At 40.9% G+C, this 26057-nt stretch overlaps 1 long non-coding RNA gene across 15 annotated transcripts in view; it reads left to right on the forward strand.

Moving 5' to 3' along the window:
• LOC125324675 overlaps positions 1-26057 on the forward strand; it is a 170823-nt gene that overhangs the window by 89211 nt on the left and 55555 nt on the right. For 12 of the 15 annotated variants that reach the window (XR_007203073.1, XR_007203065.1, XR_007203066.1 and 9 more), the window contains 2 exons: positions 3318-3486; positions 8286-8465. This is a non-coding gene — a long non-coding RNA (uncharacterized LOC125324675). Of the gene's footprint in view, positions 1-3317; positions 3487-5160; positions 5368-8285; positions 8466-26057 lie in introns of all 15 variants that reach the window. The other 3 variants (XR_007203076.1, XR_007203077.1, XR_007203068.1) reach the window with 2 other exon arrangements.

A 26057-nucleotide genomic window follows, 5' to 3' on the forward strand; every position in this document is an offset into this window, starting at 1 on the left:
CATTGCAGACTATTTAACTGGAAGCCAATTTTTGTTTTGAGCATATATTTTATTAATAAGTTACTAGTATCACTTATTCTTATTGTAGATGTACTGCTGCAAATAATGTGGTGACTTGTATGACTTGTACCTCTGTAGGAGTTTTGCAAAGAATTACACCATGAGATATTAAACCTCTCCCTAAAATATATGAAAAAAAGAAATGACATAAAAATTTTTCTTTGAGAAACAGAGACAGAGAAAAAAAATAAAGACAGCTGGGTGAAACATGTTTCTGTTGATTTGAAAAATTGTATTTTATTTTGTCTAGCAATCAAGATGCATTTTTTTCTTTTTAGAAAATAAAAATACATAATTTGATTTCCAGTTTGAAAAAACCAGAAGACCTATTTTTCCATATTCCACACGGTTTCATTTTGTACTCCGATTTTAATTTTGCGCTTGTGTGTCCTGTTTTCAATATGAACTTCAGTGTTGAAATCCACTGCTTTTGTAAATTTTTCTTTTAAAAGGAGAAAGGTGCTGATTTCAGTTCAGATATGTAAAGCAACAGATGTGACTCCGTGGCTACTCCTGGTGAAGGAAGAAGCATGGTAGCTTCTGGAGTGGCAGCATCAGACCCCGAGTAGTTGTCTCTGCAGTAGCCCTGTGCCTGGTGCTGGACTGCTGGGCAGGCTCATCTTCAACAGCACATGGTGCTCTCCCATTCGCTGTACCTCTGCTTAATTTGTCTCATCTGTGGCACAGTCTCCTCTAAAGAGCTGCAGCTTCAGATGAAAATGTAGTTCTCAGGCAGAAAGGAACTGCAGTAAAAGTAGTTATACTACTAGTTCATCCTATGATTAATAGTAAGACTTGCTTAGAAGTTAGTCTTTGATTTCCTCTGTTTAATTGTAGCCCTAAGTGAAATGGGTTTTTGATTTATAGAAAATGCAAAATTGGGTACAGAAAGTTTTAAATTACAGTAACAGTAAAAAATTTCCCACAATAATCATCCCATATTGTTTCAATTCAAAAGAGCTAGGGCTTGATTTGTGTGGGAAAGAACCCATAGCAGCCAAGTTCCACATTTGAAAGTGGGGAGAGGAGAGGATCAATTTGGTCTCTTCTGAGAGTATAAAAATGTGCCTGAACTTCACTATGTAATACTTTTATTATATATTCCCTCTCTGGAAAGGTGTGTGTTGATTAATTAATTTAGAATAGCTCTTTTCTTACATGGGTACCATGTAAAAGCAAGTAGAAAAATTGTGTTCGAACATACAAGAACATCGGTTAAAAAAGCATAAGCTTTAGGAACAGCAGTGGCTTGTAATCATGATGGAAAACTGATCTGTTCTGTTTTATGATATTTGCATTATGCAGACTGGTTCGATAAACTGTGAAAGTTCTAACAGCCACAGTTCAATAACAGTAGCTTTAATAATAGTAGTTTAATTCCTAAGCTACTTTTTGGAAGTCCTGCATGGCTGATCTCACTTTTGCTGCACCGTATTTATGTTGACTTTTTCTTTCATTAGACCACAGTGCCTATGTGTGTTTACAGCACTAATCCTAGATGTTGAAATTCTGGATAGTTAAAATATATTAAGTATCACTGAAACTATTCTGAAGTAAATGACTTTGCTTTAATGGATGAGACCAAATTCTGCTCTATTTACAAGGGTAAATGCTGAAAAACACTGATCTGACCTATGAAAGTTTGCATGCATGTTCCTGAGAATAGGTGTTTTGGCCCTTTATATTTGCTTTTTTGTCTACCACAACAAATTAAAAATAATTTTGAAAATAATAAGGCAGTTGTTATTCTGTCGGCCAGCTTGGTGGTTTTTAAAATTGTGCTTCACAGTCTCTCCTCACGTACAGTTTTGTTCGGAACACACTGAGTTTACAGTTTGAATATAAAATGCTGCTTCTATTCCATTTGATTTGGCATGACCGAGATGTAAAATCTAAACATAAAGCATAGTATTGATCTGTTTATAAGCATTTTCAAATTGTACTGCACTTCTTGGATAATTTATTGTTGTAGGATTTTGAAGTTAGGTGAGCTCTGCATTTGTGTTATAGCCTGACAGTTTAATCAAGATACAAATTTAGAAACAAATCAGCACTGTCTTTTGTATAGTGCCTCTAAATCCATGGTAATTTGTGCCAGACTCAGTAACAGGAAAGGATCGCCGTTTCATGCTACCAATACCAGTGGGTGTTGCTCCCCAGCTGCATCTTATAAGAGAAGATGCAAGAGAAATTAAAGGATCCCCACATGTATTTTTCTGTAATGTACCTTCTGCAGAGTACGAGGTTGATGGAAAATTCCCTTGAATTCAGTGTGTGAGCCGACTGTAAATAGTGCCATATGTTCTGCACGCTTTAACTCCTACCTTTTGAAAGCACTGGGCAGTTTTTAAGTCAGCTTTCTTTACTTTATAGTTTTGAAACCTTTAAAAAACATAAAAGCTTGTACTCTGCAAACTCGGAACAGGGAGGGGAGAACTCAAGTGCTGCTGGTGCCTACCCTGGCTGCCTCGGGACTCTCCCAGAGGCCTGTTTCAGGGAGCTCTGCTGTGCCAGGACATCCCTTGCAGCACGAGCTCGTCCCTGCGCGCTCAGCTCCAGCATATCCGAGCTATAGGCTGAGGCTGTGTGCGCTGGCAGCACAGATGGAGTGTGCTCTCATTAGGACTGTTTGTTGCCTGTTGGAACACACAGCATATTTCTACCGTGGCATCAACAGTTTCTAAGAACTGAGGTCAAAATAAACAGGTTGCAGTTGGATTCAGGAACAGTCTGGGAAACAACTTAAAATTCCCTGCTTAGGCATAACTGTATTCCTAGATAGGTGGGTAAAAAGGCATTCTCATAGCAAGGGCTCATCCAAATTGATGTTTTGTGTGTGCAGACCAGCATGGAGTTGCAGGGGCACGTCCAGTAAATTTTCTACAGATATTGGCATGTGTATGCAAAATTGACTTTATTTTAAATAAATGAGCAACTTTAAGCACAGCACTCCTGCACTGTTTCTCCTGGTCTTTGTAGTGCTTGAGCAAAGTGAAAGCGATGTCCTCATGCCCATTTGGAAAGTGCCTGTTTTAACCAGGCCTCAGCCTGTGCAGGCACGGATGTCACTGGAGGCCCTGGTATGCACGGGCTCTGTGCAGGAGCAAAGCTGAGGTGCTGGCAGACAACCTCTGGCAAGCCTCCTGGAAGCTGCTTTGAGTTGCAACTGCCCCGAACTCCCCACCCCATCCTTTCCCTGGGGATTAGTGCTTCCTCAGCAGAACCGACACCTGAGCTGCCTCATTGCAAACCCACAGGTCCAGCTCTGGCCCTTGGAAGGGCATCGCTCACTGTGGAGCTGCTGCAGCACGCCTGAGGTCTGAGCCCGTGGATTCAGCGTGGAGAGCCTTCATCTCCAGCAGCCAGGTGGAGCAGACCGCTGGGAAAAGGGACTTCGGTGTGTGATGGCAAGATTCACCACCACTGGTAAGTACTTACAGGATCAGCCCATATACACACTCACATTCCAGGTGACAACCTGGCCCCACAGGCATGAGCCGAGTTTTAGCCAGCAATATCAATGAATGCAGGGTTTAATTTGTAGTTTTTAAAAGCCAGCGAAGTTTTATGTAACAGGACAAATACTTGTGATGATTTTGGCTTGAGTAGAGATGTAAATAGATTTGCTTCCTGACAGAATCAGCAACAGTCACTTGTAAAGGTTTATTCATATTTACCTGGTCACAGGTCATTTACAGCCAAAGGAACTATCCTGTTTATTGAGCTGCAAACACACAAAGGCATAGCAGTCTGCTAGATATTAGAAAATGTTCTCATGGGTTTAGTTAGAAAATGTTCTCATGGGATTTGGGGTTTTTTGAGTGGGGAGGGTTAAATGTAACTGTAGTTTCAGTGGTTAAAATTAAAAAAAACAAAGTTATTTTTTCCTTTTCAGAAATGAAACATTATTGAGCTGTATGGTATGCATAGTAAATGGCTAATACAGATATGTGTACTGGAGTAGTGAAAAGAGGTGTCAAAATAATTATGAAAATTTTGAAGACTAATATGGAAAGATGTGTATAATTCTCTAAAAGAAAGCGTGAAAAAGAAAGCCTTCCCGTATTCTTTGCTGCTACCAGTTTACTGCTGCTGCTATTACTTCCCATGTCATGAGGCATTCAGTGGTCTGTGTTACAGCCACAGGAATAATATTATCATCCCTTACTTTTCCTCAGTGACAGGGGAACAGCACTCCTAAAATACCTTGTTTATGGGATGATTTTACTGTCTCCACCAGGTTTTCTTGGTTCTTGCTGCTGTTCTCCATAGGCCTCTATACACAGTTTGTGTGTAACAATGTGCCTTTCCATCCTTGACCCTGGCAGGTCTTGTGCAGCCTCATTCATCCTGACCCACCACCTCTTCCCTGCTCGCAGACAGCTGCTGAGTCTCAAGCTCTTCACTGACTGTGAATGCAGTTGGGAACACTCTCCTCCCCCCCACTTTTAAGTTGGCTCTCAGAGCCCATCGCAGATGGTCTGTACCTCATACATAATAAAGATTTTTTTTTCTTCTGAGGCGGTTTTCTGTGAATGTGAGAGGCAGACAGTCTGGCAAGCTTAGACCTGTGTTTTTATATTTTTTTCTAAGTGAGCCTTGAGGGATTTGTTTGCCATAGTTTGGAACCCCTTAATAGCTTATGGAACTCAGTAATATCTTGATTCCAGAGGTTGGAACCTGATTTGTCCATTTGATATTTTCTAAGGGGAAATTATATACATTGGCAAAATGGAGTTAGGGCCCAGCTGGACAAGACAAAGAAATTAAGCAGAAGCATTCCAGGAACTAAAACAGTTGCTTCAGGAAGGTGGTCTTCTAATATGAGTATGGTGGGTTTGTGCTGTGTGTGAGAGTTGCTTTGGGGTCGCCTGTTATAGCTGTGTATTTTGTAATACTTGTAAGAGTTTTTTCAGTGAGCTCCCTCTGTCCTATTTTTAGACTTGAGCAGTAACATCTGTGTACCAAAATGTCCCCAGGACCTCACGTAAGAGCCTAAGGAGCATTTTCAAATGTCAGATAATTTGGGTTCTAGGTAGATCAACACTGCTTCTTCCTAGTTCCCTTGTGTATGGTTGTATTGGTGGTGTTTATGCTCAGCATTCCAGGTCCATGTGTGGAAATCTGCTTCATGGGCCAGGCTGCCAGAGGGCTCTGGGTTTCTGTTCTGCATGGAAGCTGCCATAGGGCTGTTCCTGATCTCTGCAGTATGCTTTGGGAGCTGAAAATGTAGAACATGTGTGGGAGGAAAGTAATGGAAATACATTTATACCAACAGTTTCAGCAGCTGTTTTGACCCCAGTCAAGGTGAGATAGGGGGTTGTATGTTTTAAAAGATACGGGAAAAACGTCCTAAACTAAATTGGATTTCGTTCATGATGAGGAAAAAATTTTTTACAGGTATTTCACTCCTCTGTTGTGCATGTTAAATGCTGTGTGTGTGTGTGTTGTTACTCATTGTATAGGAACAATTAAGTCCAAAACCAACCCGAGAACTGTAGAGTATTTGCTAAAATACTTCGGGGTTCAATTGTCTGAAGCTGTTGGCTCTTAGAGGGCAAAAAAATCCCGCTGGTGTCAGATAAGACACTTTTCCAGGGCCTGAAGGGTGTCAAGAGTAAGGGTCTCTAAGAAGTGAACAGAACAAAGAGAATCTTTTGAGAAGAGATGAGAACATTCCAGTTAGGCAGCAACGGTCGGCAGCACAAGGCAGTCATAGGCTCATCCTTCAGAATGGAAGGACCTTGGGAGGCATCTAGTCCAGCCTCCTGCTCAAAGCTTGGCCAGCTCTGAGACCGAGTGGCTCAAGGTTTCATTCAGCTGGGTCGTGAAAGCCTCCAAGCATGGAGACTGCACAGCCTCTCTGTTGCAGCCCCTTCCACTGCTTGACTGACTTCACAGCAGAAGGGTTTTCCATTATTTCTAACCTGAACCTTTCATATTTCAAATTCTGTCTGTTGTCCCTTGCTCTTCCACCATATCCCACTGCAAATAACCTGGCTCTGGCTTCTCCTAGCCTCCCCTTGGGTGCGGAGAGGCTGTCACCAAAGCCTCCTCAGGCCCCTTAGCCCCTTCTCACAGGGCTAATGGCCATTGTGGGGGTCCTTCTCATTCTGCCTACACTGCAGTAATGCTCACCAGACTGAGGAGTGGCACAGGAGCCTCTCGGGACAGTGGTGGGGCTGACCCATGTTGTCCCATGGGATGTTGCCATCAGGACAGGCTGGGTGGCTGCCTGTGAGTCGTACTGCTCTTGCCCAGCCCCCTTAAGGGGTGTGGGTGTTTTTGTTGACCATCAGCTGGAAGCAGTGCCAGGAGCTGATGCTGTTGGCTGGCCTTGGCCTTCACAGCAGATTCCTGGGTTAATAGTGTGGCGTTACTAATCTCAGGTTTTAATTCAGAAAAATACTAGTTTGGATTCAAAAATCATATCATAGTTTAAATGCCAGAAGATGTTAAAGCGCTGTAGAGTTTCTTAGCAGAGTGATTTTTGAGCTGCTGTGATACAGGTTTTAAGCAAAACACAAGGGTTAGAGATATACTTAGTCTTAAAAATTGTTAGGTGTCATGTAATTGCATAACTGCAAAACACAAGGCTTCAAGAACAATACTGAGTATCATGAAATTGTGATTTGATTTTAAAATTAAGCAACATGGATAAGATCAAGAGTCTGCTGCTTTTGTAAAGCAAATGTTCATCTAAGAGGGGTTTTTTCAAATAGTGAACCACGTCTGTAAAGTTCTGAAATGATAGCTGCTATTATGTGCTCATCTGCTTGGCACAGTAATTAAAGTATACATTAATGCTCTGAGACACGTGTTTAGAAGTATGGATTGAAATTAATCCCCCTGCCCCTATAGAAATTGCTCACCGAGTCTAACAGCATATGTGTTGCTATAGAAAGTTGTGAGTTTGTGTATTGTACGCGGGTAGAGGTACATTTAGTATTTCATATGTTTTATTAAATATAAATGCAAAAATACATTTAATTTTATTAAAGATATGGAGGGGGGTTATTTACGTATTTATCCAGTCTGGGACAAGCGTTTTTACAGGTAAAACTTGCACTGTAACAACTGCTGAAGATGGAATTGTCAAGCTGCTCAAATACTGCTCAAGGAGTCTTTGAGGTGTCTGCAAGCATTGTGTGAGCAGGGCAGGAGGAATTCCTGCTTCTGTGAGGTGCGGCTCACCCAGGGCCAGTCTGGCACATCCACAACGGGTCCCTCATGGAGCACTGGATGCAGGATGGGCTTGTGCCGAGCTGAGCTGTGTGGAGGAGGCCCTTGGCTGCTGAGAGACAATGTTAATTCTGCAGCCACTGATGAGTTTTATCTTAGATTTAAGCTTGCAATGTCAATTCCACCTCTGGCTTCCTGGACACAGGACACAGTTGTCCTTAGGAAGTCTCCAGTGTGAGTTTACAACCCGTGCAATTACCAAGTGAGGTGCCACCTCTGCCTGTACCATGGTTATTCTGCCTGCCAGAAAAACTTGGTGATAAATAGTCCACAAGATGCTTGAGAGGCCATGATGTCACCCCTGCACTGGCCAATTCACGGGGCCAGCTTTGCTGTTATTTTACAGGCTATGTGACGTGTAAGCCAAAGAGCAGCTGCAGGTCCTTCCCGCAGTGCTGAAATGCAGGCGGTGTGCAGCTCAAAGCACTGCTTCTGTCCCGTTTCCCAGTGCGGGCAATGCTCTGCTTCCACAGCCTGTGTAGGGAGCGGTTGGAGAGCTGCTGCTTTTCCTGGTGGCACAGTGCAGTGTCCTGACAAAGAGCGCCGCTCTGCGCAGTGCCATCGTGAAGCTCATGGACTGAGAGAGGGAAGCATCGAGCAGCAGGTTGAGAAGGACACAAGAAGAACAAAGTCGTTGTCTGGGGGATTGTTTGAGAATCACTGCCCCTGCGAACTTAAAATGTGCGTGCAAAAAATGTCTTGTTCTTCCCTGCCTACAACTCCGACATAGGACCCAGTTTAAAAAAATGGATGTTTTTGCAAAACTCTGACTTCTATACTCTCCCTGGTCTATGTACCTCTTTGTGTGTCCAAGATCTAAATGCAGTGTGCAGGCAGCCTTTCTCTTACAGCTAATATTGATATCCTGCCCCAGAGTTATAAAAGAGAGAGAAGAAAACCCTTACAGATATTTACTGCTTCAGTTGATACATATTTGCCCATTTCTGGGTGGTGAAAATTGTTATTTTTATTATTTTTTGCAGTGTATCGGTCTGGATGTAGTCAACCTGTCAGGAGTGTGAAATTTACAGCAGAAATTATTTTAACACTGGAAAAGCTCTTACTCATCTGAATCGTCATTCAAAATGCATGATGAAGGTCACCAAGCAAAAGTTTTCCATCCCATTGTCTGCAGGACTCCTGCAGGTCTTCTGAAACTTAAGGTAAGATTAAAAAAAAAGAACAAACAACTTAGTTGCAAAGTAGAAGCTGGTGCAAAGTGTGAAGGTATAATTCTAGGGCAGAGAGGATCCTGTTTGTGCATTGACCACTGTCTATAGGAGCAGTGGCATTGTTAAAAAATTTCAATGCAATATTTGTTTAAATAATCAAAGCAAAAAGAACAATAAGCCCAAGATTACTACCAGAATTAAATATATAAAAATGTATATCTATATAGAAAAGAAATCTATATAGATTTCTTTCTATCTATATAGGAAGAAATTGCTTAGTATTAAAAAATAATAGGATGTATTATGTTTTCTTTATTCTTTTGAAAATATGTGTCCAAGTACAGAAGTGTTTAACTATGAAAAATAAGTGTTAGTGTAAGCAGGGAAAGTAGGAACGACTGACTAGGACAATGTATTTTGTCTTTCTTAGCTCCTGAATTAAATTCTTCCAGTGTATTTCCTTCTTTCTCTGTCAATGTAGTGCAGGCAGCTGGGGTGTCATCAGGATCCCTTCTCTGTGACTGTAGTCAGAGGATTTTGTATAAAGAGCATTTTCCAGAGGCTATCAGTATGTTCTCTTCCACATGACTTTTTTTCTCCAGCTTGTTTCAGGTCGTATATATAACTAAAACACATTCCAGAAACCTTGTTTTCTAAATGCATGTTGGGCACAGTTGTTAATGTTGCAGGTGTTCACATTCAGGGCAATATAAAATGCTGCTTATGACAAATGACAAACAATGGAATGCTCACTTTAAAGCCTTAGGAGTTTGGTCTGGGCCTACAAACAATTATTTTTCATTTGTTTGTAGACAGACAAATTTATAATTAAGACGGTAATGGGCATAAGCATTCTTGCAGCCTTTGTAGCTCATCTATTTTGTGAGCATCAAAGAGAATATTTGTGGTAGAATGCACAGTAGTAAGTGTGGGGGAATCAACAGCATGCAGATTCATTTGTTTATTTAATGAATCTGGTTATCCCCTATCCTCCTATCATCTGTGCCTCTGCAATAAGGCAAAGCATGTCTATTTTCTCTCTTTGCTATCACTCTAAATGCTGTAGATAAGAACGATAGCTGGACACAAGTACCACACTGTGCACCCCAGAACACCAGAGGTATTAATGAACACAGGCAAAGACTTGTGTAACCATTACATCAGTGTCCTATTTCTGGAAATGACTACTGTAAATTACCATTTGGCTGAGGAATCCATCGTGCTGATCTGGAGCCTGCGTGGCCCGACTGTGGATTACATCAAGCACATGGAAAAGCTGCCCAGGAATCCTGGCACAGAATGATATTATTTTGTTTTGCATAGGAAACCTGTGTGTTGATGGATACACGTGTATAAATGTGTAAAGTGGTTTGGATTGCCCATGTCTGAGGGCAGAGCCCTGTATGTAGCAGACCTTTTAACTTCAGGGGTTGTACATCTTTTATGTCAGCTCTGAGGCAGTTGAGATGAGCTGAAATGCCAGTCTGGGGGGGCCACTGGTGTGTGAGAGTTGCCACAACACAGTTTCTCTAAGGGCCCTAGGAATCTATGATTTGATTCCTCTTACAGCTTGGTCCAAACCAGCTTGTGTTTATTGGCCGTGAAGCCCATTTATCTCTGCAAAACCTGGGGACACCAGTTTGGAGCTGTGTATCTGATGAAAAGGTACTTGGGGGTCAGGAGTTTTGAGGCCTTAAATAATTTTCTAGAGGGATGACTTCTATTGAGGAAATGTTACCAGTTTGCTGATTTTTGTCTTGGTTTATGTCTTTAGTTAGTGCCAACGGTGTTAAAAAGCTGAGATTTGTGTGTTCATATATTTTACACTGAATTTAAAACACAAATAGCTCATAAGAATCTTCTTTTTAAAAACGGACAAAAAGAAAAAATATCAGTCTGGTTAAGAGGTGGTTGTTCTTATGAAGAAAACAGTGAGTTATTATTGCTACCTCTGATGTATCTATGTCTAGTAATACATGTATCTCTTTAGGACTGGACCTCAGAATAAATTGCAAGATCAGAAACTAAATTAAAATCTTCTAAAACTTGGTCCTCATGTATTTTTAAGGAAGTGGTCTATTCCAAGAACTCTAATGTATGAAGTCTTGTTAAGGTTAAAGTCTCAGTAGGCTGAAGTTCATTTTTTGAGGAAGAAACCCAGTTAACAATAAAATCAGGTAATGCCCAATGATATTGTCACAAATAGTTAATTAAAATAAATTTGTAGTTGGAACATCCTCAGTGTGTACAATAAATAATAGCTGAGGGAAAATGCTGACCTCACGCTTGTTAAATTGCTTGAAAGTTAATTTGGATGTGTTCAGGTGAAAAAGAAGTTTGGTTGTGGGGGGTTTTCTTTTTCTCTCAGCTGCAGTTTTCTTTGTAATTCGGCAAGAAATTGAATAATTTGGGCTTGCCAGACCCACCTGTGAAAAGCAGATGCCCTTGTACACAAGTGATCTTCACTCAGCTGGTGAGCAGTGAATACAGAGAATGGACAGTGCAGTTGCTCCAATATTAAATTGCTCTTGCGAGCCTTTCAAGCTGGATTTCTTTCCAGCCCACAGGAAATGACTGATAATCCTTTTTTCTTTTGTTTTTTTTCCCCAGAGAAGGAATGTTCTGGGGTAGAAATACAGTATGTAACATAAAGATTAATACATAACCTAAAGTTAGATAATTGTAAAGGTATTGACTTTCTGCAACTGAAATGAGAGTAGTAAAACCAGGGAAGTTAATTGTGGGAGAGCCTGGCTGCCTCTTACTGTCATTGTTATCTGTTCCTTAGAATATTGCCAATCTTAAAATATTTGGGGAGAACTTTCAGTGTTGAGTATATTATTCAGACTTGCTGTCATAGGCAAGTTCAGTCATAACAATTCCCTTTTCCTGAGCAGAGGGCAGCCTTTCCTTTGGCATCTTTTAAATTCTGAGAACTTTGTGCTTTAACTATAACCTTTTTCTTCTCTAAAGAAAATCTTCATTTGTACAGTCAGCTGGCTGATTCAATCTCCAGCTGAAAAATGATCACGAGATGAGTGTATGTTCCTTAGAATTCAGTGCTGTTTCTCATGGGTTTTAAAAAGCGCCAACAGCTTTAGTTAAACACAGCAGTGGTTTTCATTATGTGGCTCTTTGTCTCTGTACAGGATTCCTGTGCAGGAGGTCCTGTGAGAAAAAGCTCTATCAAACATTGGAAAAAAAGACATTTTATTTTAAGATTTTAAGGAACAAAAGGATCTTGCAAGAAATAGCATAAGAGGATGCTTAAACCCTCTGGGTAACCAGGAGAAAGGTAGAACAGCAGTAATGTTAATTTAGAGTATTTGGGGTAAGTCATGATCTTTCTTGAAGATTTTGGTATAAGTCATGTTCTTTATTTTTCTTAAATATCATGTTTTTTTGAATTACCAAACAGGTTACCAAGTACTTTCATAGTCTCATAACATTATTTTGCTATATCCAATAACTTGCTTGTATTAGTAGTCAGTTAAACCAAATTTTTTAATAAAAAAATAATTAGCATATGTGAATTCTTATCCCTGGAAGCTCCATACTCAGGTAAAGCAAAACATGAGAAAAATAGTCGTCAAATAAGTTGGTATTCCTGTATTTGAAGCACCCAGAAGCATCGTTTCTCTGTAGGTGATAAAATGACGTGGGTGGGTTTCCCCACCTACTTTACAAGCCTGCTCTGGATGGAAGGGAGGTTTCTGGAAGTGCCAGTATCCTCATCAGGTATGGTGAGTGCCCACTCCTGGGTGTCCCATGGCCAGCAGGTTGAAGTCCCAGGAGATGACCCACACACCCACATTGCTTGGGACTGGAACCAGTGCCTGTTAAACTGGCTGGGAAGAGATGTGCTGCTTTTAACAGGACAATTCAGGACACCTCTGGTCAGTCTTTAATTTTTTCTTTACATTGAACCACAGAATCACAGAACCATGGAGTGGGTTGGGTTGGAAGGGACCTTAAAGCCCATCCAGTTCTACCTCCTGCCACAGACACCTTCTGCTATCCCAGGATGCTCCAAGCCCCATTCAGCCTGGCCTTGGACACTTCCAGGGGTCCAGGGGCAGCCACAGCTTCTCTGGGCAATCTGTGCCAGGGCCTCCCCACCCTCACAGGGAAGAATTTCTTCCCAATATCCCATCTAACCCTGCCCTCTGTCAGTGTGAAGCCATTCCCCGTTTTCCTGTCACTTCTCTGTCTTCAGGTGGCCTGAGATGAGGAGCATCAGCTTTTAAGAAACCCAGTTCAGATGCTGAGTAAAACCCCACCAGTTATGAGGTCATTGTCTTCCTTGTCTCACATTTTCAAAGACTTCAGGCACTTCCAGCCCAATGTGTCTGTCAGGGGATTGTAGCAACACTTGAGATGGGTAGCAGAATAGGATAAGGTGGAATGTTAAAGGAAGGGAGTGGAGCCCTTTTGCAGGTATATCTGGTATTTCATTAAACCTAGGCATGTGATGCTCAGGATAGGATTCTTATATTTTTTTGAAGGTTTTTAAATTTATGTATATTTTTTTGTGGGAGGGAACTGCTTCTGCTCTATGAAAACTCCAGAGTGCACACTGTTGTTGAAAAGTAAGTTTTAAGGACATGTTGTTTAGAGTGTAAATGTGGAGCTGCTGGTCACAGGCACACAGACTGCCCTAAATTCATAGGTTCATGCAGCACTACTACAAATACTGCTTATAGCATAGTAGTTTAATGAAAGTGCAGTGTATCTTTCTCCCGTTTCTAGATATGGTTTAGCAGCCTGACATGATTAATCAATACCATGTGACCACTCAACTCTCTTTGGAAGAGCTTCTCAAATCACAGGCAAGTTTAGGGCTCCTGAGATGGTTGATGTAATCAGGTCATGCATCTATAAAACTGGTTTTGTACAATCTGGGTTCAAGCAATTACCTGACCTCTCTGCTCCTTCTTTATTTTTTTAATTTCAGTATTATTGGACAAGGAAATAGTGTACCCTCAAAATTCAGATGTAGACTGGCTACGATAAACAATCATTAAAAATGGCATGAAAGACTAAATAATTTTAAGCGTATGTAGATATAATTGTAATGGCTGTGCCATGTATTATTCTCAGACTGGAATGAGGCACAGGGACTGACATAACTTTCTCTGAGTGTTCCCTGGATTAAAAATTCTTGCTGTTTGGATTCTGTCATGAAATGGTTGGCATCCCAACAGTTGTGACAAGTGTATATGTTGGCAAGGAATTAAAAATGGTGGTGCCTCTGAAGTTTAGCAGGAGGTTTCCTGCCTGGGGATGGCAGACAGTTGTAGCTGTTACAAATGCCATTCCCTTGTCTGCGTTGCAGCTCATTTCTGAAACAAAGCAAGCTTGGGTACATGTTCCACTTTGTAATAGGAACTGCTACATTTGGTTTTCTTTGAGTCTTTTCTGACACTGGAGTCTTCATGTGCCCACTTCTCTTTTTTTTCTTGTTGTTTTGTTAATAAATCAAGTCTGACTACAAGATCTCTCTGCCTCTAAACCACAGTAAGGGCTGCTTGAAAAAGCGTGAGCCTCCCAAATTTTTTACCCTCAAGAGGAAATAACTGATCTTTTTGTTTGTCTTTGATCCAGTCTCATCAATGCAATTTTCCTTCTTCAAACAATTGGGCCTGCAGTTCATTATAGTGCAAGACCGGAACCTTCCTATTACCTTATTTTTAGCAACAATTAAATTGAGCCTTAAAATTGCATTTGCAAAAAGAAGGGCCTGCACTGGTCCCAAATCTTAGAACTCAACTCTTGAAATTTGCTCTGAGGCTTCCAAAAGAGGCAGCAGCAGATTGAATCCCAGCACTTTGCTCTCCTGGGTGTGAGCATCATTTGGTGGTGTGGCTTGGTGGTATTTGTGACCCCACAGAACGATTTGAATTCTGACATCCTCATTTGCAGGGCTTCCACTTGCTCTGATAAAGCACTCTAAATGAGTTTTTACTCCTTTGAAGTGTAGCCCTGTTGTACTTGTGTCTGAGACCTGAGGGTACTGTGCCTCTTTGGGTGTGGCAGGCCCCTGGACCCGCCTGGACACACCGCCTGTCCTGGGAATCCTTTCTGGCCTCCTCCAGCCTTGAGTTGAGGGTGTGGGGTCAGAGAGCACTAGGATGCCTCAGGTAGGTGCATCTGTGCTGGAGACTCAGTGGAGCTTCTCAGCCTGGGACAGTGAGGAATGCCCACCTGCCAAGCCCCCTCTCAGCAGAAGGGACATGGGGTGCCCTGCTCCTGTGGGGTTGAGCATCTTCCCAGAGCACAGCTTCTGACTATTTATCAGAGCTTATGTACTTCATTAAAACGTAACTTCCCTTCAGCTTGTGGAGCTTAGAAGCTCTTAGAGGCATGACTTAATGGAGAGACAGGTTGTATCTGCTGCAGAGTCAAGGAGGTGCACTGCAGAAGAGAGAAGTCTTTCTGCCAGGTGATTTGTTAGGTTCAAGCATTGCCTCCAGAATTTTTCAAGCAAGAATGTTTATGTGCAGTTGGGACTGACTGACATGATCGCTTCTTCTTAGGAAACTTGCCATTAGAGAATGTTGTAGTTTTCCTAAACATGGCTGTTAGAAGTCTAGGAAAAGAAATTCACTACTTAGGCAGGACAGAGGTGAGGAGATTTGAAAGTGTCTGCCTAACTTATGAGAACAATCTCCTGTCACAGTGACTGTGGCAACGCAACTGGAACTTAGAAAGAGGAGCATAGTTTGAAGCACTGGGTATTTTACTGTCTTTGTACCCGACTGAGATATCCACCTATTATAGGTACTAAAGCTCTCCAAATACCCATATTAAAGTTTGCTGCAAAAATACGGAACCCTCATGTTATTTACGTAGCGTGGTGTGCATGGAAACACAGTTAGCATCAGGCAAGCTGAGAGACCCACAGAGAGAAAAAATCTGATTAACGGCACCTAGAAATGGGCAGAGTAAGCCCCTGCAAGGAACCAGACCCCTCAGAATGCAAAACTGCCAGACCAAGAATACAGGCACATGTGGAAGAGCTGTATCTGTGCACGAGCCTGACAAAGGGGATAAAAATGACAAGATGAAGGTAGAGCTTTGTTACGCTTTCACCAGGCAAAATGAAAGAGTGAAATAAAATTGCCAGGAATGAATACACAAACCCTGAAACAGCTGGGAAGAATATTTGAGGAAAATGTACAGGAGGTAGCAGAGGGATACTTTGCTCTAAATCCCAAAAGCAAGAAGCAGAGAAGAGGATAGATGCTTGCATTGTGTGGCGGAAAATTCTGGCATGCACATGTACATTAGAGACATAAAAGATCTCCTAATTAGAGACAGGATCATTTGTGGGACATGTGATTCCAGTTTACAGGAGGAATTGCTGAGAAAAAAACATCTAACTCTAGAGGAATGAACCAAAGAACAGGAGCAGCTGAACTGTCCAGGGAAAGGAGCAAAATGACAGCTACTTTTGCAGGACATAGCAGAGTCCAGGAGAGAGGGAAGAGAGGGATGAATCTGTGAGCAATGCACAAAAGTGAAGTAAGATTTGGGGATGGTGGGAAGGGAGCCTCAAGGGTTTAGTTCAGCAGTGGGGCTGTGTCTGGCTGAGCAGGCTCTCCCCTCCTCAGCCGGGATGCAGAAGGAAACCATGGGGCAGTGACAGGGCATCGGCGAGGTGGACAAAGCAGCAGGCTGTTCTGGAGCTCAGCATGTCTGAAGGAAAATGGAATCAAAGAGCCAGCCTTTAGGTGTCTCTGGGTTAGCAATCTCTAGTTAGTCACCAAATGTTTGCATGGAGAGCACAACTGTCAAAAGGAAAGTTGGGGTGATCCATTTGCATTTCTGAGAGAGGAGAAGGAGAAGATAAGGTTTGAAAGAGGCACCAGAAAGTCAATCTGTCTGAGCATGACCTGAATGTTACCCCGGTTTTTTGTGTTTCTCTACACCGTTCTCTAAAGAAAAGCCAATTATATTTCAGAAGAATAGGGGCCTCTCATGTTGTTATTCATCATGTGGCACATGAAACACCAACACTAACTCCGAAACTGTGAGTTAACCTTGTCCTTTCATCACGTATGGTCGTCTCATCACTAGGCTGGTGACTGCTCAAAGCTGCCTGAAAGTGGTTGAGCCCCAGACAACTAAACTTTTATACATCAGTACAAAAGCAGCAAAGAAGATGAGAAGGAAAACTGATTGTCCCTGGGGACACAGCATAGTGGTTTGGGTAGTCCTGCTTAGAAAGTCACTTGTGGCTTTTATAATGAGGAACTTAAGGTTTGAATTTTCAGACTTATTAGCGGTACATTTGTTTGTTTTTTATTAACTTAATATACTACGTGCCACATTTTCCTTGGGGTATTGAGTCAAGTGATGGATTCATCCAGTTTAGCTCTAAATACATGGGCTTCTCTTTTTCATAAAACTTTGAAGAGATTTGGGTCTCAAATTTCCTGAAAGGTTTTATTTTATGCCTGTATATTTTGGTACAGCAGCTAATGTTTTCTATCCTGTTTCCTTTCTGACATTATGTGCTTCTGGCTAATATAGAGAGGGAATGTAGTTTTTGTTTGTTCTCTTTCTTGACCCGTGAGAATTAGAGTTGTCTTCTTATATGAGCAGACAGAGTTAAACCACTTTAGTCTACAAAAGAATCACTGGAAGTTTCCAATCCCCTCACTCTCTGCTTCAATGGAAAGAAAAACAGGTTTTAGAAAGTCTGAGAAAGATATGGCTATTAAGCTAATCCAGTATACTTCATCTAGCTGCTAAAAATCTTGACTCTTAACAGTGATTAAATATAATTGCATCAGTAAAGATGGTGTAAAAAAACCCCTGGCTTTCATTAGAAGCTATCTTTAGGAAACCATGATTCCTTGACTTAAAAAGTTCCATGTAACGTTGCTGTTTTATTTTGAGAGTGCTTTGAAGGTTTCCTAAACCCAGGGTTATGTAGAAAGAATAAATAAACCCCAGCAGAACAAATAGACAATTCTGAAGTATTCTTCTATATTTCAGTATATATCTGCAGTGCATGCTATTTATTCAAAAAGAAAATTTGGCATAGAACTGAAAAGTTAGTGGGTAAATATTCAACACCTTAGAGATCTGGTCAAATAGTAAAGATATTTGGAAGTAAAGAACAAATTAACAAACCACCACCTATGTGCCAGATAAAATTGTCATAGGATGGAATGGAAGGACTTCCCGTAATTTAAATTAAAGCTGTTGAATTCCTCCTGTTTGCTACTCTTCAGTTTGGAAGGAAATCTGTTCATTATTTTAAGAGCTGAAAAACAACGTTGCTAAACTTTTCCTCTTATTTTCATTAATGTAAAATCTGAGCTGTGTCAGATCCTTAACACTGCACGATCTTTATAGAGAATTTAAAATTTCTCCAAGTTATGTGATCTGAAAATCTCTTCCTAGACAGTTAGATGTTAAAAAATTCAGCAGTTTTGGTATAACGCAGAACACCACATGCTGCTCTGTATCCTTGGGCTGAACTGGATATTTGCACTTCCGGGTTTGTTTTGTAGATTATGAAAAATTGTGTAAACTGAAAGAGGACTGTAAAACCTCCTACACTGAAATACTGAAAAATAAAAAATAATCTAGCTCTTACATAGCTTTGTCACTGCCAATGTTAAATGTTACTGCAAGTATTTGTTGCAAGAGCCTGAGTTACTGCAAAGACAAAAGTACAACAGTGAGCCTTGTTTGCTTAGAGAAATCACATATTCCCAATGTGTTCCAGGGGAATAATCATCCATTTTTTGTGGGTATTCAGGTGAAGTGATAATTCTGAAGCAGAGAATGCTATTGATAATATTTCCACTGGGATACTCAGTAAAAATGTATTTAACTGTTTCCATAAGCAGAGTTTAGGCAAAGTTTTAAGTCCAGATCGTGACTGGCCTGTGGTGAGATGCTGAGCTAAATGCTGATGTGTCTTCTCCACATACTTTCTGCTTTTAAGTTACTAGATTTTAAAACCATGAAAGTATGTTGATATTTAGGGCATTTAATGAAAGATTCAAAATGTAGGCATATATAGATAGATATGCATTATACAAAAGAAGATAGTGTGGATGATGAAAAATGAGTCCTTTGTGAATCCATTATTTCTATTCTGTTTAACTATTTGACTCTTATTTTGAGAATCCCAGTGTGGAAAAATATTTTTATAATTTGTATATGGCATTTTGGCCCTCATGCAGTTTTGATTCACAAGTTGAAATCCTGTTTCCATGGAAATTAGCTGAATTGTTGATAAGCTTTGAATTTCTCCCACAAATTAAGGCAACTGGGGAACATCATCTGGGCTAGTTCTGTCCATAATGTCAACCATAGTATTTTCCCTTTTATTCCATGTGAATGGGAGCTGTATTTTGATGATGATTTAAGTCAAGATTCCCAAATGTTACTGCAACAAGTTATCCTGTATCAAGGGAAATTAGGGTGTTTGATAGCATCGAGTTACTTTTTGTGTGACAGCCGTTCACGGCTTGCCAGCAGGAGCAGCAAATCTGCCCCTGCCCCACACCAGAAACACCAGCGATGGGTGGAGTTTTTCTCTGATTAGTTTCAGAACAGCTGAAATAAAAATAAACACTATTTTTTAGGAAGAAAAAAAAAAAAGCCTATAATATAAGGTTGATATATAGCTTGAGAGGAGGGGTTTAGGCTAAACTTACTAGAATAGTCAGGAGAAGTGAAACTCCACACACCAGCTCTGTGTGTGCTTAGCTCTAACTCGTAACTGGAAGAGGTGGATGGGGTAGGAATTGGCTGCTATGGGCAGGGCGGGACAGGAATGCCATTGTTTGCTGTTCTGCGAGTGTCTGTCCCAGGCCCGTGGATGGGAGGGTGGCGGTGAAAGCAGACACTTCCCTGCACTGGAAATGCCAGGTGATGGACTTAAGCAATATTCACATTCTGCGTGTATTTCTGGCTTTCCTAATCTTTCATCCTGCCATTGAATCCGCAGGGGTGCAAAAATCCACCCACATAGATCCAATGTCAAAATCCTGGCCTTAATTATTTATGGTTTGGTTTGGACAAATTACTGTTCTCTGTGCAATAACCACAGTTGTTACCAGAAATACAGAACAATCTAAACTGTACATATATACATTATATAGATATGAACATTTATTTTTTTAATAAAGATCATACCTTTATTAATGTGTTTTAAGGCTTAACTGAAATTCTCATTTCTCAGTCTTGCCCTGTGCTGCTTTTCACCTGACCAGACTGGCCTGGATCTATGGCAATTAATTCTCAGAAAAAACGAGTTCATGATTTTTATAACCTGAAAGCCAGCCTAGAACGAAAAGAACATCCAGCTTTACACGCCTTGCACTAAGATCCTACTGGTTTGCAGTTGAACTGTACTAGTTTTTTGCACTAAAGAGGCACCCCCTTTTTTAAATGTCTCTGGGCTCTATTCATGAATCTAACCATCTCAATTTAGATCATTTTAATCTGCATATAAATAGAAGATGGATCTCTTAGGAAAAAACCCTTTTAAACAGGAACAGTAAATCTCATGAAACAAAAAGAAAATTTGAATTATACAGCAAAATCAGGCATGCCAGAGCCACTGCAGAGCTTGGCAATGCCAGCCAGCACTATTCTTTAATTAAGTAAAGAAAACTTGTGAGTTTTATCTGTTTCCCAAAGTCTTTCTTTCCTTCTTTTCAAGTTAGTTTTTCCTGAATTTTTAATAAGTTAATGCTGATATAATTGCTGACATAATGCTTACAAATAGGTTCCCAGCAGTTAAGTATTGCTTTAAATTTGGATTTTTGTCTTTTGTTTTTTCCTTGCTAGACTGTGTATAAAAATATACTCTCTTCAGAAGTTCATAGTTAGGACATGGCAGGCCTGGTCATTTCACTTTTAGCATGTTCTCAGTTGGAAGGCAACTGAAAATCAGCAGAAGCTCACAGGTAATTCCTGTGCCTGCACAGAGTTGTTTAAAACAGATTTGTTTGAAGTTAAAAATTTGTACCCCATTCTTCAATGGGGTGCCAGCCAGGTGCTCTAAAACATGTTCCTAATTATTTGCTTTTGATATGATGAGAAAGTAGCACTAGTTTTGATTTTCAAGTTCACGTATGCTTTTGCATCCGAGATTTCCGTGGAGTGTGTTATGGATATGGATTGCAGCCCCAGTCTCAGTGTCTGAAGCAATTCCTAGAGTCACAGGAAATATTTGTTTTGCACATGTTATTTTTGAGGAAGACCAAATGGCAATAAAAGTATTCCAGAATAGAAAAAAACTTTCTAGTAAAAATCACGTTTGTGTCAATGACCTATCTGAAAATGCTAGAACCTCACAAAGCACAGCATATCTGTCTCACCAGAAATAGTACACTTGCTTTTCATTAGAAAGTATTTGCAGTTTTCAAAAATGAAATACAGCATTAGCATTTTTCCAGGTTATTAAATAATGCAAAAGACCTTTTCTAGTTTGGTACAGTTCGTATTTCCAAGTCGTGGTTGTGTCGGGTGCTTCTTCAAAAATAATATTCTCAAGCTTTCGGAAGTGCATGTTCCAGAGCTTTGGTTCTGTGCAGTTGGTGTTGGAATGAATTGTTTCCTAAGCCTGAACTAAACCTCTTGAGGGGTTCCTCTGTCTCCTCCTGATTGAGAGGAATTGTAAGGTAAGGCTGAGGGTCCACTTAAGGCTTTTAGTGATGAGAAGCCAGTTTCACAACAGGGAAGAATTTTAATATATTTGTACAATTTTTTTTTCCCTGCAGAATTACCAGATTCTATCATGGATTGTATGGCTATTACAATTTTTTTTAAAGATCGTGAGCCAAAGTTTAAAAATCACTCGTCATTCCGGAAATGACAGTGTTGGAGAGCCAATCTAGAAAACTTGCTGATAGCTCTGGCAAAGGTTTCAAATCATTCAGCTCTGTGCAGGAGATCTACCTATTAAACTATCTCGGGTTGGGATACAAAAGCCCGAACTTACCACCTTTCAATCTTTGACCTACTTCGATTTTTATAAGAAATTGCTATAAATATGTACTTCCCAATTAATACAAAGTGATAGCTGATAGCTTCCCACAGTAAAAAATTGTCTGCACACAGATATCCATACGGGGAGCAAGGGGGATGTGATACAAAGAAGTGTGTTTCGTCTTTCAAGCTACAAGTTGATTGTGGCTTTTCAAAATCTGCAGATTTTCTCTCTAAATTAATCTTCCAGTGTCTTTTGTTGGTATCTTTCAAGTTCTATTGGCTTCCAGCTAGAATGCTAATGATAAAGCATCAGAATTGCACCCTTTTAAAAGACGAAAAGCAGGGTAGGCATCTGTAATAGTAGTGTAATGACACCAAATCTGCATGTACAGTTTAGAATTATTTGCCTAAATGCTCATTCATTGGCACACGGACATTTTCTTCAGTGCTTTATCTACATATGATGTTTTGCAGCACCAGTCTGGCATCATTAGACATCTACCCACCAGCATTTTAAAGATTTTTCCACAGAGCCATAAAATTGCACCTTCCTCGTTGAATCTAAAATCCAGCCCACCTGTAATAACAGAGCAGTGGAACATTATGGATCTCTCCTGGATGTCTGCAGTGCAGTGAGCTGAGGTGGCTTGCCTTCACACTGAAATAAAGGTCATGTCCTAATGTTATGCCTTCCTGTTTAAAATGAATGGCTTGTAAATGTTTATCTCAACTAGAAGTGAGAACGTGGTCTATGTCTGTGCTCTCCAATTCCCCCTTGGAGAAGCTGTGCAGTGAAACAGCTGCATATCCCTTCACGTCCTTCTCTTGCTGTTAAACATTTACATCTCTGGCTTCAGCTCTTTGCCAGGTTTCCCCCTGCTCATGTTTGGATTCCTGGTTGAAGCTTGCGGTAGTGTTGTCTGGATTTATAGTGGGTTACACTGTTTTCTCCAGGAAAGAGCAAGCTAAAGGGAGCAGAAGGATTGACAGTCCACGCACAGCGTCATGCAGTGTAGAGTTTCTTTGTGTTCTGCCAATAGGTATTGCAGTGTAAAATGTCTGGAGGCTAGTTGGGGCTACTTCTCTAGAGAGAGGACCAAAGTATACAGTATACTGGCTTTCATTTTGCTGATTTTGGACAGTCAGGGCTGCTTTCCATTTCCTACAATGTTCCAATATAACCAAGTCACATGTGCTCGGTAATGGAGGCTTCTGAGACCTGGGGCTTCTGTAAAAAAGGAAAAGAGCAAAGTAGTATTTATACAATATAATATTTTGATTCACTAATGAGCTGTGAGATGGGTGTTATCATGAACTACTGCGCAGCAAGAAAGGTTCTTAAAACGCATATCAGCTTACTCCATCTCCAAATCATTGCAGATAACACAGTGTTTAGTTTCTAATTAGACTTGTGTTGTGCTAATTCTCATGAGCGGTGCAAGTGATTGACGTGCTGCATTTTAGTGGCAAGTAGCAGAGCAGCTGAGTGGAGCTCAGAGCTGAAGCCAGCATCCTGCTACTGAGGAAAGCACGCTGCTCCCAGAGACTGATTTGCAGGATGAACACATGCTGATTGGTGTGGCCTTGGTCTGAGGGGAAGGAGGAAATAAAGGCACATAGTCTTCAATTAGACCAATGATACTCTAGTCCTAAAAGGATTAGGAAAGAAATGTCTAAATGAAAATAAAAGCCCATTGTGTAATAGTTTACAAATCATGTATTTACCTTGGATAGTTTTTTGCACTGTTTCTTAGGAGAGGATGGACATTATTCTTTTTCCATGCCTCAGTCCCCTGTATTTAAAATACGGATAGGTCGTTCTAAGTGCTAGTTTCTGTACATGTAAATAATAAGTGTAACCCTCAAGGCAGAGCCTTGTGAACTGTTCCTTGATGGAAAACACCAGAGCAGCATAGGCATTTTATGTAACTAAAATTGTTTCAGAATCGTTTTTGCCAGCACTTTTCTTTGTGGCCAGCTCAAGTCAGTATGTTTGGTAGTGCAGTTCCACTGTGGAAATAAAAATAGCAATATGGATTTGATACAGACAGTCTCATTGAGCTAGATTGGGTTACTGTAAGGAATATCTCCTAGTTTAAACCCTCTAATCAGGTTTAAATCCCTTCAGTCAGATTCTTAATGTAAAGTTTGGCTTTTTCAAATCATAATCGTTGCATTCAGCACTAACAAAGGCTGTGCCCGTGACTCTTGGATATCATTCATGTAGCATTTCATTTTTTCACAGCCTCTAAAGCCCCTGTGAGGCCAAGCAGGGCTGTTCCTCTGCTTTAGGGCCTTTTTGGGCCCCCCATACATGTGTTAAAGGAGAGGGGCTGGATAAGGAGTGGCATTTTCTCAGGATGATCAAGCTGTGGCTTGCTGCAAATCCCATCTGCCCTCTCCACATGCAGCATTAGAGGCCCTTCCTGGAACAAGCTCCTCGGGGATTTACCTGCATGAGGTTGCCGGTACGGGATCACTGGAAAGGCAGATGGGACACATGATGACAGACTTGGACCAGTTGCATTTGGCAGAGAACAGACCTGTGGAGTAGGATAGTGACTTTATGGGTCAAAATTTCTATTTAAATGGTATTCTTTGTGGATCTCATCCCCCAGTCAAATATCAAATATTGTAGTACAAATAGCAGTGGTACCATGCAGGGGTTGAATTTTCAGAATTGCCAGGTGGGCACTGCAGGCTGCAAAGAGTGTTTGTGCAAACCATAGAACAGATAAAGGTATTTACTCCTATCTGTGTGCTTCAGCTTGCTAGGGATACTTTTTTGCAGGCTGTGTAAATAAAGGTCAGATTTTGCTTTGTCAGTTGACATTGGGGTGAATTAAAGTAGACTTGAGAGCCACAACAATATCCCAGGTAATAAAATTTGATCTTGAAGTAAGAATGATACATTTGTCTTCTGCTTGAGAAAGGAAGGTGTAGGGCAACCCAAACTTCTTATTCTGTTTTGTCTCTCTCAGAAAATGCAAAAAGAAGGCTCTGGACTTTGCGAGAGCTTCAGGAAACTTGGGGAGAAAAATCATGTGGCATAAACATTATTTGACCTAATTATGGGCAGCATGTTTTAAGTATATGAACTTGTAAAGTGCTCGTGCTTTGTAATACTGAATAAAAATGTTCTGCTACTTGTTGTGAAGATGAAACTTGTCTTGGACTTCACTGGCAGTGAAACCAGGTTTGCTACAGATCTGTGTTGCAGATTAGGTCGTTTACTCATATTTCAGCTACATTTTTTCCAGTTTCTCTTCCTCCACTGCTCTGTAAAAGTTGTGCAGCTGCCTGGAGGGCCATAGGCATTAAAAAGGCTTGAAGCACTAAAAGAAGAAATTTTGGGTCCTTTTTCTTAGTCAAACAGTTTTTTGTATGCCAAGTACAGTATTTTATGCTGTCCAAGGAAACGGATATCATTTGCTACACTTTAACACAAAAGCCATTACAGCTCTCCTTGAAGCCAGTGACAAAATTCCACTTGCTTTCAGTGGCAATTTGCAAGCAACACCTGATGCAGTTTCTGTTAGAGCAGGAGAAAGCTGAGAGTCCACAGTATCATGCAGATGTAAAATGAAAGAACTTGGTGCCGTATCATTTGCACATTTCAAGAGAAACTGTCTTGGTTTTGGAGGAAGAATCCCATAAACTTGTTACCCAGGCACTTGCAAGTCATCCAGAGAAAGAGTCCAGAGAAAGAAGTGTGCAACTGTGCTCCAGCCTAGTACTGTTTTGTTTGAGTGTGTATCAGAGCATGGGGAAGGAGTGACCACCTTCTTGTCCCGGGTGTTCCCTTCAATCTGGAAGGTGAAATGTCAGCTGCTGTTTGAATGTGTAGTAATCACCAGTAAATCTCAAACTCTAAAATACTTGCTTGTGCAAAGCAGAGATTGAAATGGAAGAACTCCAAGGAAGACATCTCTTTTTTTAAAGTGTTTTCCCCTGGGCTTTCCCCTCCATGGGCCAGCAGAAATTTGGCTACCCCAGAGTTGTTCCCTGTGCACCTGCTGCTCACTGTGCCTGAGCAGCCCTGAAAAGGGGAGCCCAGAACTGGGCTGTGTGTGAAGGGAAATGTGTGGGTAAATGTACCTTCCAGACACCCCCATCAGCAGCATGGCAGCAAAAAGAAATGTCTCGTGTTCCCTCCGCGTGAGATCAGCCTTAAAATTCTCCAGAACAATGAGGCTTCTCTGCAGCTGTGGAGAGCCTGGGGCCTTGTCAGGCATTCTTGTATTTCTCAGCTTATTCTTGTTGCACCTTGATAGAGATAAGACTAATTATTAGATCCTCAGCTTTAGACTCCCTGCAGTTACTCAGTGCACAGAGTTTACTTTATCTATCATTTTCCACTCTAGCCTTACAGTTTACTTTAGGGAGATTATATACTTGCAGCTACTGGCCTACCAGGAAAGGACATGATTTTGAGCTCCATGGGATGTTACTGATCTGTAAATCATTTAATCTCTTCCAAATAGTGGCCGCTCTGTCATTTTTCACAATATACCTTGCCTTAATATTGGAAAACAATCAGTAATTTGGGTGATCAGGTTCAGCAACCTTCAGAGGGACCCAAAATCTTTAGAAATTGGTGTTAGGGAAGATTGTATC

The sequence above is a fragment of the Corvus hawaiiensis genome, chromosome 4, assembly GCF_020740725.1.
Source record: "Corvus hawaiiensis isolate bCorHaw1 chromosome 4, bCorHaw1.pri.cur, whole genome shotgun sequence".
Lineage (NCBI taxonomy): Eukaryota > Metazoa > Chordata > Aves > Passeriformes > Corvidae > Corvus > Corvus hawaiiensis.